The following is a 12,004-nucleotide window of genomic DNA, read 5'->3' on the forward strand; positions in this document are numbered from 1 at the left end:
TATTAATATATAATAAATTACTTTTAATGCGCCAAATATTAAGTTCACCCCCAAAGCTCATCACTTTTCATTTAATGCATTCAGGTAAATGAGTCTGGGAGACAGTTAGCCACCTAGGAAGACATCACTCTTGAATGCCCAAATGTAGCATAAAGAAAATGGACATTAGTTGGAGCTTACAGTAATCTCAGAGGATCTTTATAAGGTATTGGCTTAGTCATAAATTGACAAAGAACCTTGTTTGCCCTCAGCTGTCAAGAACCATAAGAGAAGATGCTTAAAATGTTTTGAAAAACTTTAATGGATGACCATTTGTTTAAACTCCAAGTGTGGTTCATTGTTTGTACTATTTCCTTTTCATGGAAACATTACAAAAAATAGGTGTAAGCTTTTTAGTTATAGATTTTCATAGAAATTCAATATTCTTTCCGTAATTTCAGATATTTATCAAATTGCACTTGAGAGAAGAGTTATATTTAAGACATTTAAAGTAACCTTTAGATACCTTAAAAATGATTTCCACATTTGGGTGGTGGTAGTCTATGTCAAATTAAAGCTGCTGTTACTTTAAGAATTTTCTAAATTAACTGTATTTTATAAATAGCAAGACTACTGTACATAATATAAATAACTTGTATTTGAGATTCATCAAATCAGTGTCTATGCAAAAGCTAGTGTATAAAAAATGAATCTAAACTTAAAATATTTTTCACATGTTCTCTTCTGATTAGGAATTAATAGAATTTAGTTTTTTGCCCTTGTTATTTATGTTAGCTCTACACATAAATGGTAATTTTTATTGTATATGCACAAGGAGAGTAAATAAAACTCACATGGATGGAGATTACTAATTTTTTAAACAAAATTGAGACCTCCTATATGTTTTGGAATTCTTTTCAAAGAGTAGTGTAAAATTCCAAAAATCCTGTTGCAGTGAATCTCTTTAAATAACATAGAGGTGTTAGACTTCAACTGTTAACTAATTAAACAAATTTACTATAAATACTCCTGTAAGGAAAAATACCAGCTTGCAACATCATTATGTACTTCTTCAACTGGAGAAAAGAGAATAGGATATTTATAAGATTGATTTTAGGTCCTAGCATTCCCACACTGAAATAGCAAGCCTGGCAATTAGATGGCACTAGCTGGGATTTATCACATAACATTGTTGGACTTCTGGGCAAGGATTCAGGTTAGTTTTTGAACTACATGTTGTGGAACAAGTTTTAAGTCTGGTAAATCTTTAATTAATTCATGCCATAAATTAAATGAGACACCATTTCTTCAAATAAAACAGCTAGGATATTTTTCAATTAGTCACAGAATTGTTTAATATAGGGACGAGGAATTATGTTGCTGTGCATTATTAGCTCACTTCCCTTTTTTCTTTCCTTTGCCTAAGCTGGAAGGTACAGAATTGGTGTACTGAAACATGACCTGTGATGGTCTCCACCACTGTACAGTGTTCACAGAGGTCATGTGAAGAGTTTTTGAAGGTAGTTTCTCAAAACCTGTGCCAGGTTTTGTATTCTTTCTTTCTTTTTTTTTTCTGAAATATCAGTGGCTGAATCCTCTAATGTTAGCAATTGCACAGAAATGTTGAGTTCTCTTGATTCTTATTTAGCCATTTCAACATACCCTTACACTTCACTTGTAAGGCAGAAAGAAGCCAAGAGAGCTTTAATAAAATACAAGAACATATTCCATTCACCAACCAAGGGCACATTGAGAATCCTAAAAAAAAAAATGAAAGATACTTAATTTTATGATTTTTTTGTTTTTATTAATAGTCTATATAAAAATAAGACTACAGGAAGGTAAATAAAATGGCCTTTTCCTAAGGCATGATATACTTTACCTCAAGTGACAGTATTATTTCTACAATAGCTTTGTTTGAAATACTGCCTGTCCAATTTCATGAACTTCTCTGATGATGAGTTTGACAGTCTTACTGAATCTCTTTAGTTCATATATTCTCTGAACTGTGGCACGACATAGCCTGCTTACTTTCATGCCTGTTATAAAACATTTAAAAGGCATTTTAGGAGCAGAAGTAGATGTTGCAAAAATCCCCTTTCGTAGTTCAATTTTGTGAACTCAAAAGAGGCTATGGTTGTCCTTTTAAAAATTAAAGTATCAAAATAAGTCCAAACATCTCTCTGCATTCTCCCTCCATCTTGCTCTCTTTCTATCTTCTTACACAGAAGGCCAAAAAATGATTAGCACTTTATAGAGACAACTAAATATTGTGGAATTAGTAAACAGCAACCAAAAGCCTTGTGCTACAAAGTCTGTGCCAGTCACTAGGGCCACACTGGATGTGGTTTTACTCAAGATGATTACAGCAAAGCCAAGAATAAATAGATAGCTCTGAAACAGATGGAATGAGTTTTAGTAAAACAAAATCAAGAGGTTTCACAGAAAGAAGCCTTTGTTTTTAAATGAAGGGAAAATACTTTTACAGACAATGTGTTTAAAAAAAGTATTAATGATAAAAGATGATTTTTTTTAGGTAAGTAACTTTTTATAAGCATTTTGGTCAAAATAACTTAGTAATAAGTCAGAAGTTTAAATAGTTAACAGTTTGGTGATACAACAGACTCTGATACCTAGGCACAGGACAACTTAAGACAGTTATAGAAAAACGCCTAAATTCTAATTTTCAAAAAACATTCAAGTCAGTTTTTAGTTGACTTACTAATATTAGTTTGTGAAAAAAAAAATTCTATTTTTTAACACAATTTAATAATTCATTATTTAAAATAATGAATGTATGATGGATTTAAACAAGAATAAATCACATTTCACAAATTTCAAAAAATTATGGTATGCCCACAAATATTCCATGTTATCATATTTAGCAATTATAAACCTTTTAATTGACATTCAAATATGTCTGTGTTTAAATATGCAAAATGTTCAAATATGCAAATGGTGTAACATTATGACTGTATTAAACAATATAGGCATTTTATTATTTCATCTTAATGAATAGTAGCAAACAAGGTGTTTGTTATCTATTATATATATCTCCTAATTTCTCTGTGATGAAATGTGTGATTTATTATATTTAAACAAGGTGATAATCTTATGTTTCCAGACAAAAGAGAGATCTAGTTTGCAGAAAACTAAGAATGATTTATCTATTTTTCTTAAGAATTGCACTGATTTCATTTAGTTGAAGAACTTCATAAAATACTTTAAGTAAAATTTATTCATCAAGTAATAAATGTAGTCATATATGAATCTCTACACTTTATGGTTTAAAAAAGTAAATATTGCTAAATAAGTTTTTAGATTGAAGAAGTATTTCATGCTTGGTTATTTTACAACAAATGGTATATAACTCTCAAAAAGCATAATTAAACTTTCAAAATGATGTTATTGAATTTTTTTTTTTAGTTTAAGAAAGGTTAGTAGCTTATATGAGGAGCTTTGTCTCAGTGGTATCAAACAGCAAAATATACAAAAGAAAATTCTTTTAAGTCAAAGCATTTCTAAAGTAATCTTTCCTCTGTGTTTGGAAATTATATAAGTGATCATTTTCATTTATTTAAAATCTAATTCATAATTATTTATTTATACTTATCAGAACCATAAGTTTTTATTCCATTTAACTCTACAAACTATTTGATTTTACTTACCAAAACTACCTTTGCTATATATGTTTACTGTTGTTGAGTTATTACGCTGCCTCTTTAGTTAATGTAGCATTCCAAAACATTCATCATTAGCCAAACCAAAAAAACACTACATAAATATTTTCAATGAAATTGTTTTGGGGCAGGCTGTGGTAATGTATGTGATCTATATTTATCAAAGGAGTGTATTAATTTTAAGAATGAGAAAAAAAGCCCTTCAGTTTATTTCCTTTCAATACATCGACACAGTTTGTCTTGAATTTTAATACATTCTAGAATAGAAACTGATTCTGTACTTACACAGTGAATTTACTTGTATGTATTACAAGAGGTCTGCACTAAGATGATAATGTTCAGTATTAAGAACTAAAGACATTAAAATGTAAGTTTGAAGCAAGTATTTGTATTGTTACTAGTAGGGTAAAACAAATATTATCAGTCATAAAATATGATTATCTCAATTTTCAAAACTGTTATCCTTTAAAACTAATTTCTTCATAAGTGGTTAAAATAATGTTAGCTTGATATATTATTTTAAAAAAAATTCAAGCAAATTATAATAGATTGGTAATATGCAATAGTATGAATTTCCAGATGTAATAAATTACCTTTGGTATTATCATGCACTCTAAATTAATACAGCATTGGTAGGCACCTTTGTTAGGAGTTAAAGTGTCACTCACCTCGTTTCCATCCTGGCTTAAGGAAATATGCCACAAATGTTACCTGTCAAATGGGAAATGAATTGATTTTTCATTATTAGTGAAAACTGAAATCATTGTACTGGAAATTTGCAATGAAGGTAAGGTGTTGAAAGGAATAATAGACTATGGAAATATAGATGTACAGGAAGGAAAGCACAGAGTTCATAGATCTTTTCTGTGCATTTGTGAAACATTTAGCTCAGCTAGTTCAATAAGAGTAAAACTCATGACAACTTGTCCATGTTGTCCCAGCACTCTCTCTGGAGCTGGATGCAAATGAGTCAGCTCTTGGCCCTCACTGTGCTGGAAGCCATCCTATTCCACCCGGAAAGCTCATTTTAGAGTAAAGCTGGCACTGTTCATGACAGTGTACAGAGAAACTGTGTCATTGGTGACCTTGTTAAGCTACTGAATCTACCAAACATTTATAAACTCTGCCTATCACTGGATGTTCTATTTTACTGAACCTATAAATACTCTTAAGTATGTATGTAATTTTTTTTTTCTGTACAAGAGAAGCCAGTCTGTTATGCACATAAATTTTTTTGACAAAACAAATGCAGGACTGAAGGAGTTTAAAAAATCTGTATCCTTGGTGTTACTGAATTGCTGCCTCAGTCCATACAGAAACCCACATATCAACTTTGGGAGCACACTCCATACCTGCAGTATTGTAGTAGGAAAAGAGTAAGATACATTTGGGAAATTGTGCTTTCAAGTCTTATTGTCTTTTGTATGCTCTTCAAATATCCCTGGTAGTAAATTATAAACTATTATACTACCTATTTAACTCAGCCAAATCACGCTTGAATTTCTGTTTACCTGCAACTCCGAATGTCTTAACTGCTATATTTTTTCTTCACTAACATGTCAACCACCCTGACCTACCCTGGCATCTTTGCTGGACCAGTAACTGGTGTTAGTCTCTCCTTTTAATTAGTTCTAAATTTGTCCTACAATTGACTCTCCTAACTGAATCCATACTCTATGTTGAGAATACAAATGTCATCTTGTCTTGTCATAACTTAAAATCCCTTGAAAGTTATTTTCAAATATCCAAGAATAACAAACTGGCTCCTGTCTACATACTCAAATTCATATTTCATACTCTTTCTCTATGTTCTTTGTTCTAATCAAAACCTTCCCTTAAAAATATCTTTGAAGGTATCTTTATTTCTCTAGTAATATGTACTCTGTATTTGATATTCTGTCTTTTATACGTGCAATTGCTTCTAAAACCCAGCTAATTCATATAATGTAGAGAACACAGATATATCATTTAAAAAGATTAATGTTCACATAGATTAATTAATATACTAACAAAAGCCCTATTCTAAGTCTTAACAAGGTTGGTATATACTTAACATTATCTGGTTAAAATATTAAAAAAGAAAGAAAATTAAAGAATTACAAAGGAACACATGGAAAAACCAGGGAAAACTCACTTGTTTGTTTGAGAATAGCATTTCAAATCATATTACTCACCTGTCAGAGCAGTAAATTGTCTTGTTTTACAGTTTAAAAACAGAATTATCTATTTTTTGCTCTGATTATTTCAAGTGTGACATTACATCATTTACAGAAAAAATATGCTAAATCAATATAATATTGCTTTGTATTAACTTATGTTTATTTGTACAAACACATAAGGTGTGTGTGTACCTTTATTTAATATTTTTTCTACTTTAATTCAAAACTATTTTCATGACATTTCTGAGTTCAATAGTTCATCAAATATTTCAAATATGTTCCTAAATTGCCACTTAGGAAAAAAAAGTACACTTATTAAGTTCACTAGCAATTAAAATAAAGCTGTTAGAGAAAATTTCAACCTGCAAAGAATTTTCTTTCTTATTGATAATTGCACTCTGACCTGTATTATTATGCTTTACCTCCAGTCATTTGCCTCTTTAGAATTCCATCCTACTATTTTTATTATACTTTTCCTTTCTAAATGCTTTGCTGTACCTTCCAAACAGAAGTGTATCCTATTTGTTATATTTGCTCTTTGTAATTTTGCATCTGTCTATGCTTAGACTTTTTCCAGTTATTTTCTTTTTAGATGATTTTCTCACTATTGATGGCACAGCAAGGCAGACTGTGTAGCACCTGAGCAAGTTCTTCCTTAACACATAGTCTAGTGTTTATGGTTATTAAACTTAGTTTTTAATCTGATTCCTTAAGTACACCAAAGTTTCCTATTGAATTTATCTTTAAATTATTCTTACAGAATTTCCTATTCTCATTTCTGCCTATTCCAAATTGCTAAAAGGAAAAGTTTAGACAGAATTTGATCAATTAGATCACTAGGCTCCTAGAGCAAAAGAGATGCAGCAAGTCGGAAAAAACAAAGGAAAGATGAAATGTGATTTCAAGTGTATGACAATGAAAAGCAAAATAAGATCAACCTATGAATAAGCCAAGAGCTTAATAGTTCCTATTAATTGTTTCATAGAAGTAATTTTTTTGAAACAACCTCTGAAAAAATTATTGTTTTATTTATATATATATTAATAATTTATATATATATATATACATATATATATATATACAATATATATTGTATATTTATATATATTTATAATATATAAACCAAACCAAAACAAAGCAAAAGAAGCAAATTTCCACAAGCTATACAACAGGCATTATTCTTTGGAGTACATGAATTATACAACTCAGGTTTAGAACCTTGATTGTTTTAGCACCTTGTACAAAGTGACAGACACTAAATGCAGAATGTTAGGATTAGTATCTTAGTAGAAGGCTAATGTTAATGTTCTATTAAATAGCACTGAAATAATTTTTATATTAATTACTTTTTGGGGGGTACTGTTATTGAACTCAGGGGCACTCTACCACTAAGACACATCTCCCACCCTATATGTATTTTTTTTAGAGACAGTGTTCCACTGAGTTGCTTAGTGGCTTGTAGTTGCTGAGGTTGGCTTTGAACTCAAAAGTTTCCTGCCTCAGCCTCTGGAGCCACTGGGATTAACAGGCATGAGCCACCATGCTGGACCACATTAATTACTTTTTAATTCATAAGCTCTATCTAAACTGTGAAACTGGTAGTTGTGTGGAGATAAGATTACCTTCCAGATGGATTTGTTTATCCATCCACTTATCTATTCTCCCACCCACATATATCACAATCAGGTAATGAAATGCACTGGTTGCCTGCAAACAGATGAAAAGGGTAGAAAAAAGTGTCAGTTGACTCATGTCCTCAAATCTCAAAATGAGAAATTTCATTACTCGGTAAAATTATAGAAAAATAAACTTTACTCAATTTTCACTACAGAAGGATCCTCTGAAGATGGCACTGAGTCATTGGGGCAAGAAGGTTGCTATCTACCTATCTATCTATTTATCCACCTGTCTACCTACCTACTATCTATCTCTCTCTCGATCATTCATCATATACCTCTCTAATGTTTATCTATCAAACAATATAAGAGTATTTTCTTGGTAAACAGAATGAGCATCATGAAGTTCTATTTTTCAAACTATTTCAACTAAAAATAGACACTGAACATTTGTTGAATAAAACTAAAATGTTCATACCAACTTCTTTTATTTTATCTTCTCTTAATGCAATAATTTCTACTATTATTTTGTGGGGTTTTATTTATTTTCCATTTAGCTCTAGTAAATTAAAATTCGCTATCAGGATAATGATGATAAAATAGTTTCCTCATCAAGGGAAATAGTCAAAAATAATAACTACAAGGAAGCTAAAGAGCATTTGTAGATCAATTAATGTTGAAATCAAAGTTATTTTGGATTTATTTAAAAACAAAACTTTTTCTATGAACATTTAATTAATCTGGCTAGTTAACTTTTTCTACTTTACGGATCCATAAACCTTTATTCAATTTCACTTTTGGTGTGACTTTTATTAATATCTATTTCCCATATGCTTACATTTAAATTTAAATTATTTGCTTAAGAACTATAAATTCTTTGAAAATTGACAGATATCTGACTAGTCTTTTGTAAACCAGGAGATGAGCATCTAGAACTCATTTAATAATACTACTTGATGAATGTCTTTCATTGTCAAAATTGCTTTCTAAATATTTCGATCAAAGTGTACCATTGAAAAACTAGAGATGAGATTATTTTACTAGAACAGTAGCATTTTTTAGCCATATCCAATTTCTGTAGGCATTTAAAAAGCAGATTAGGTCCTAAGTGTAACAAGAAATGGCAAAATCACACCCTCAGTATTGGGTATATCTCAACTCTTAGAGAATTAGTCACTGGGCATGTCTATCACCAGAGGAATAAATATACCGAATTTTAATAAAAAGTTAATCTCTCCATTAACTATTAATAGAAATTGTTATGTTTCAGTTGTGTGACCTCGGTCATAATGAAGAAAGGGAGCTCTTCCAACTGTTATCTATGCTTTAGTTTGAAATGTCACTTACTATGTTTGCATGTGAGGAGCAATTATAATTTTTATATTATTGCTTTATCCCTTTATGGGCATTTATGTGAATATTGACAAGATTTTCAATGCTTAAATTTCAAAATTGACCATATTAATTCAACTTTCAGTATGCTTTTATCTTTAGTCCCATATAAATATATACCCCTGTTAAATTATCCTCATTCTCATATTCTGAAGAGAGAAAATTTCTCATAGATCAAATTTGTATAATAATTTCTATAGACATTACATGATGCTAAAGTAACAGGAATGCATTATTATTTTTATAAAACTTTCCGAAACAATTTTGTCATCCACTCACTCAATTATTGGGCAGTGACATTGTGACTAGCAATTCTCTTCCAGGTTCCAAGATGCCCAGGTCACATATGTTCCCTTCTCGTGGTTACATAATAACCATGCCTAAATTTGATTTACCTCCTTCTTCCCATAGTTTGCTTACCTGTCAGTTCTTTCTTAACAAACATAAGTAAACCAATTTCCTTCAACAAATCAACACATAAAAAATAGTCTCCAACACAGCTAGATTTGAACTGCCAAGCTTCATCAGAAATCTGCCATTAGCTAGATAAATTATATCCCAGATTATATACAAAGTCAGAATGTATATCAGATTTTTTATATTATTTATGACTTTCCTAGAAATCTTTTTCATTAATATTTTCACATCTTTGTTTACACCATTCTTGATGCCATCATCTTTTCTTCCCATAATTTCTATTAAGGGTACATAGATTTCCTTTTTTCCTCTTTTCTTTTTCCTAAGCCTTTAGTTAATGGAGAATAACCTAATATAAAACAAGATAAAACACAAACATATCATTCAATTTCTTCAGATGAAGCAATAACTTTTTTGGCACAAGGTCACATACTAATCTTTTAAACCTTTATTACATTAAATTAGAAACCAAAAAGACTCTCTTTGTACTTCTTTCAATGCCTGCATTACCACTAACTGAAAACTCTATAGCAGGTTAATGGAAAAGAAGAAAAGAAAGCAGGAATATTAGCCTAATGCCTTCACATGGCCATTGTATCAAGGACAGGCTAATATGAACAGTGTCCTGGTTGAAAGAATAGAGTACTCTTAAGATATTCTGTAGGAGTATTCTGAGGATATTCTAAGTAGAAATATTATAAGCAGGAATACTTTTGTAAGAATAGCTATTTCTCTTTGTCTATTTTACTCTCTTTAGTTAACTAGTAACTGATGATAATTTCAGTACTTTTTGTGTAACTCAAAATGTCTTTCAATTGCCAAAAGATTTATGTTTAAAAATGCTTTATATTACCCTTTGGTTCTGAAGTGTCCCTAAAAGTTCATGTGTTGGAAACATGGTTCCTAATGCAGCAAGCTTCAGAGATAGGAGTTTTAGGCAATGATTAGGACTCTGACTTCATTAATGGATTAATCCAATTGGACTACTGGGTTACCACCCAGTAGGTAGGTTGGGTTTGACAGAAGGAAGAAGGTTATTGGAGGTGTGGTCTTGGACCATAACTATACCTGGCCTTTTCCTTCTTTCTCCCTGACCCATCTCTCCTTCCTATTCATCATGATCTGAGCAACTTTTCTCCACCATATTCTTCTACCATGATGTTCTGCCTCAAATTAGGGCCAGAGCAATATAGTTGGTTGATCATGAAATGAAGACTCAAAAACCATGAGCTAAAATTTTTCTCCTCTGATTGTTCTAGTCAGTTATTTTGGTCACAGGTATAAAAAGCAGACTAACACAATTTTAATCTGTGAAGTTCTTATTTGCCTGAAGGATTATTCAAGCAATATCATATACAAATACATTTATATGTAATCAGGTGTCTCTGCCATTATATCCCTCAACTTCTAAAATACATGGACCTTAAGAAAAAGAAAGAAAATGAAAGAGCTTATTTTTTGAAGGTAGTTTTAATAAAAATAGACTAGCTCTGAAAAGCATTTATTTATTTATTATTTATTTTGGTACTGGGGATTGAACTAAGGGGCACTTGGCCACTGAGACATATTCCCAGCCTATTTCTATGTTTTACTTAGAGACAAGGTCTCACTGAGTTGCTTAGCATCTTGTTTTTGCTGAAGGTAGCTTTGAATTCATGATCCTCCTGCCTCAGCCTCCTGAGCCTCTGGGATTGGAGGCATGTGCCAACATGCCCCCTGAAAAGCATTTTTATATGAGCAAAAATAGCTTCCTCATGCCTTCTACCACATATCATATAATAATGTATTATATTCTTCCTAAATAATAAGCCAACTGGCACATAATTTAATGGTAGTCTGAATTCCCTAAGTTCAAGGGACTATATCTTATTATAATGTACATACACTTGGAATAACACACATGCTGATAATGGAAATCTGCATTTCTCCATTTACTTTGCATACTTTTAAACTTAAGAAAGTTTCAAGGATATTATCATAATTAATTTACAGACTTGGATAAGTGTAATATATTGATTATTTTACTTCAATTATCAATTATGTCCTCATAATTTCTAAAATTTTTCATTTGAAATTATGTTAAAATTTCTACATTATGATCAGTTATTTAAATATCTTTTAGGTAAAAATGTAAATACATGGCAATTTTGTTGTTCATAATATTTTTGCACAAATTAAATAGCTTCTTTGTTTTTTAGAATTTTGTAAACCAACCTCAATCTAACTAGGATTTAACAAACTAATTTACATGGACAACCAAATATTTATTTATTGGCTTGAGGAAGTACCATATGAGAATCTTACTTAACTATTACCACGGGTGAGAAAAGTCACATATTTAGTTAAGTTCTATGTAAACATTTTCTGTAATACCTTTTTTTTTCCTCTTTGAAATTTCAGATGTATTATTCACTAATTCTATATCAATAGGTGTTGGGCCACATAATACAACATTTGAATCAGATTATCAGAGAGTGTTCGGTTTATTAAATTCTGTGTGGGTTCATTTATGGTATACAGTGTTGGTACATTTTACAGATAAATAACACTCCAGATAGTCCATGAAAAGTTAAACATAGGGCCACACAGATAATACCAGCCTTTGTCAGATTCATTCAAAGTGGGTTCTACTTTTTCCTTTAGCATTTTCTAAGAAAATCTCCACATGGGTGGGTATATATTTAGTTTAATTTGGTATATCATTTCAGAGAATCATTTAATATTGTTTAGATTTTCAAATCATCTTAATGGTAAAAGAAGA

This window comes from Callospermophilus lateralis, unplaced genomic scaffold (genome assembly GCF_048772815.1).
Source record: "Callospermophilus lateralis isolate mCalLat2 unplaced genomic scaffold, mCalLat2.hap1 Scaffold_205, whole genome shotgun sequence".
NCBI lineage: Eukaryota > Metazoa > Chordata > Mammalia > Rodentia > Sciuridae > Callospermophilus > Callospermophilus lateralis.